Raw genomic sequence first — 4,639 nt, forward strand, 5'->3', positions numbered from 1 at the left:
GCCTCCTAAGACAACAGCAGGTTCCTGCAATAGCCAGTGTATCTGAGGCACCCCCTGTATCAATGCCAGCAGTTGAGCAGCCGCCAGAGGTTGGAAACAAATGGGAGCCTCTCTATGAAAGGTTCTGAAAGTAACAACCTCCAGTTTTTGAAGGCAGTGCAGATCCTGCTAAAGCAGAACAATGGATGAGCATGATTACCACCATCCTGGATTTCATGTGGGTGACTGGTAATGAGAGAGTGGCATGTGCCACGTATATGTTTCGGGAGGATGCCCGAATTTGGTGGGAGGTTATATCCCAGACCAGAAACATCAATGCCCTGAGTTGGGAAGAGTTTCAGACTCTCTTCAACGAGAAGTAGTATAATGATGCCATCAGGGCGGCAAAAGCTGAGGAATTTATCAAGTTACTTCAGGGGAGTTTGTCAGTGACTGATTATGCCCTGAAGTTTGATCGATTGGCAAAGTTTTCCATGGAGCTGATACCCACTGACGAGACCAGAAGGGAGAGGAATCTTTAGGGGCTATGGCCTAGATTAGCCCGGGATGTTCGCATTACCACTATGGTTGGGGTTACTACCTATGCACAAGTGGTTGAGAAGGCACTCACAGCTGAGAGTGTAGAGAACAAGATCTGGCGAGACAATGCAGCCAGAAAGGAGTTTGGGAGGACAGGTTCTCCATTTGTGGGTTCTTGTAGAGGTGGAGGCCCCTGTGATCAGAAGAGGAAGGTTCCTGGCACCTTCCCAGCTCCAGGTCCTGATAGGCGACCCCGTGGTATTTCAATGGGCCGGCAGAGTGGTAGTGAGGCTTGGAAAACTTATCCCGAATGCCTTAGGTGCAAGAGGCATCATTTAGGAGAGTGTAGGGCAAGGGCCTGCTTTTTATGTGGAGCAGTGGGTCATCTCAAGATAGATTTCCCTAAGGCAAGAAGGGAAGAACCCAGGAAAAACGGACAGCTCGGCCCCAGCTCGAGTGTTTGCGTTGACACAAGCAGAGGCTGAGGCTTCACCCTTAGTAGTTACAGGTCAGCTTCTTAGTGCTGGAACCCCTTATAATGTTTTGGTTGATTCTGGTGCTACACATTCTTTTGTTGCTAATAGAATTATTGATAGATTGTGTAGACCCTGTGATTCTTATCTTGTGGGGTTTGGAACTTTGTTACCCACTGGGGAGTTGGTAGTATCCAGGAGATGGGTCAGATCTTTGCCAGTGACAGTGGATGGCAGAGAGTTGTCAGTGGATTTGATAGAGTTAGTTATGACTGACTTCGACATGATTCTAGGTATGGATTGGTTAGTGAAGTATGGGGCAACCATTGATTGTAGAAGGAAGATGGTCACCTTTGAGCCTAAAGGTGAGGATCCTTTTGTGTTTTTTGGCACTTTGCATGGACCCCGTATACCTATGATTTCTGTTTTGAGGGCTAGAGATCTATTGCAAGGAGGTTGCATTGGATTCTTAGCCAGTGTAGTTGACACCACTCAAGTCATGCCAGTAAGACTAGAAGAGACTAGACTAGTTTTTGAATTCCTAGATGTGTTTCCAGAAGATTTACCAGGGTTGCCACCACACAGAGAGATTGAGTTCATGATAGAACTGGCACCCGGGATGGAGCCAGTGTCTAGATCACCTTACAGAATGGCCCCAGCTGAGTTAAAAGAATTGAAAGTACAGTTGCAAGAGCTGCTGGATTTGGGTTTTATCAGACCTAGTTTCTCACCTTGGGGAGCGCCAGCTCTGTTTGTGAAGAAGAAGGATGGTTCTCTGAGGATGTGCATTGATTACAGAGAACTGAATAAGTTAACAATCAAGAACAAGTATCATCTGCCAAGGATAGATGATTTGTTTGATCAGTTGCAAGGTAAAAAGGTATTCTCAAAGATAGACCTTCGTTCTGGTTATCATCAGTTAAGGGTCAAGGAGGGAGACATACCGAAGACTGCTTTTCACACCAGGTATGGGCATTATGAGTTCTTAGTCATGTCTTTTGGATCGACTAATGCCCCAGCTGCTTTTATGGATCTGATGAACAGAGTGTTCAAGGATTATCTGGACCAGTTTGTGATCGTCTTCATCGATGATATCCTGATTTATTCTCAGTCAGAGCATGAACAACATTTGAGATTGGTTCTACAGAGACTGATGGAACACAGACTGTTTGCAAAGTTCAAGAAATGTGAGTTCTGGCTATCTCAGGTATCTTTTCTTGGGCATATTGTCAGTAAGGAGGGGATTAAGGTATATCCAGCAAAGATCAAGGCAGTCAAAGATTGGCCAAGGCCAAAGAATGCTTTTGAGGTTAGAAGTTTTCTTGGATTGCTAGGTTATTATAGGTGTTTCGTGGAAGGGTTCTCAAAGATTGCTACTTTATTGACTGAGCTGACACGCAAGAATCAGAAGTTTGTGTGGTCAGATAGGTGTGAGAACAGCTTCCAAGAACTGAAGTAGAGATTGATTACAGCTCCGGTTCTGAGTCTTCCAACAGATCAGGAGAATTTTGTGATTTATTGCGATGCTTCACATCAGGGTTAAGGTTGTGTTCTGATGCAGTTAGGGAAGGTAATTGCTTATGCCTCGCGTCAGTTAAAGGAGTATGAACAGAGATATCCTACTCATGATTTAGAGTTGGCGACTGTGGTCTCTGCTTTAAAGGTATGGATGCATTACCTTTATGGGGAGAAGTGTGAGATCTATACAGACCACAAGAGCCTGAAATACTTCTTCACACAGAAAGATTTGAATATGAGACAAAGGCATTGGCTGGAGTTAGTAAAAGATTATGATTGTGAGATTCTGTATCATCCAGGAAAAGCCAATGTGGTAGCTGATGCTTTAAGCTGGAAGGGTCCTACTTAGATTTATAGTACGAGGCTAATAGCCAGTGAATTAGCAAATGATATGACCAGAGTTGGTATAGAGTTGCTGGTGGGCCAGTTGGCCAATATTACACTACAGTCTACGCTGTTGGAAAGAATCAAGGAGGGTCAGTTGGGTGATCCACAACTGATCAAAATTAGAGAGGATGTTTTGGCTGAAGTATCCAAAGATTACACAGTTTCTGATTTGGGCTTGTTGAGATACAAGGGTCGGATGTGTTTCGTTAGACACTACTTTGAGGCGAGAGATTGTGGATGAATCTCATACTACACCTTATTTTTTTCATCCAGGCACCACGAAGATGTATCAGGATGTGAGATCATTGTATTGGTGGTCGGGGATGAAGAGGGATGTAGTGAAGTATGTGGCTAAGTGCTTGACATGTCAACAGGTCAAGGCTGAGCATCAGAGGTCGGCAGGGTTATTGTAGCCTCTTGATATCCCAGAGTGGAAATGGCAGGACATCACGATGGATTTCGTGGTAGGGTTACCCAAGACTATTTGTCAACATGATTCTATTTGGGTTATGGTGGATCGCTATACCAAGTCAGCTCACTTCTTGCCAGTGAGGACTACATACACAGTTGATTAGTACGCAGATCTCTATGTGAGAGAGAGATCGTGCGCCTCCATGGAGCACCGAGGTCGATCGTGTCAGATCGGGCCCTACTTTTACTTCCAAGTTCAAGGGGAGTTTACAGAAGGCCATGGGAACACAGTTGAAGTTCAGTACTGCTTATCATCCTTAGACAGATGGACAATTTGAGAGGACGATTCAGATATTAGAAGACATGCTGCGAGCATGTGTGCTGGACTTTGGTGGATCCTAGAGTAAGTATCTACCTTTGATAGAGTTTTCCTACAACAATAGTTATCATTCTACCATTGGGGTTGCACCTTATGAGATGCTGTGTGGTAGGAAGTGCAGGTCTCCCATTCATTGGGATGAGACAGGTGAAAGGAGATACTTGGGTCCTGAGGCAATCCAGAGGACCAGTGAGGCCATTGAGAAGATTAGAGCTCGAATGCTCGCTTCTCAAAGTAGACGGAAAAGTTATGTAGATCCCAAGTGCAGAAACGTGGAGTTCCAGGTAGGAGACTATGTTTTCCTTAGAGTCTCGCCATGGAAAGAGGTGAGAAGATTTGGGAAGAAGGGCAAGCTGAGCCCTAGATATGTAGGTCCATTTGAGATCTTGGAGAGGATTGGTCACGTGGCTTATAGGTTGGCCTTACCTCCAGCATTGTTAGCCGTGCATAACATGTTTCACGTTTCAACTCTTCGGAGATATGTATCTGATGTGACTCATGTTTTGAGCTATGAAGATCTCGAGCTTGAGGCAGATCTCTCCTATGAGGAACAACCAGTCTAGATACTTGACAGAAAGGACAAGGTCCTCAGAAATAAGACGATATTTTTGGTTAAGGTATTGTGGAGGAATAGCAAGGTTGAGGAAGCGACCTAGGAGCTGGAGTCAGATATGCAGAATCAATATCCCGAGTTGTTTAGGTAAATTTCGAGGACGAATTTTATGTAAGGATGGGATAGTTATAATGCCCTAAAATCCCTAATGCAGTTTAATGGTTGGATTAGTAGGCCGAGAGGGCCATAATTGATTTATTATGCCATTAAACTATTATATGCATGTTTATGTGAATTATATTATAATATGATGATAAATGCATGCATGTGGGTCCACATTTCATCTTAGGGACATTTTGGTAATTTGGCCCGTTGAGGGCGTAATTGTATATGTGTATG

The sequence above is a fragment of the Humulus lupulus genome, chromosome 8 (genome assembly GCF_963169125.1).
Source record: "Humulus lupulus chromosome 8, drHumLupu1.1, whole genome shotgun sequence".
NCBI lineage: Eukaryota > Viridiplantae > Streptophyta > Magnoliopsida > Rosales > Cannabaceae > Humulus > Humulus lupulus.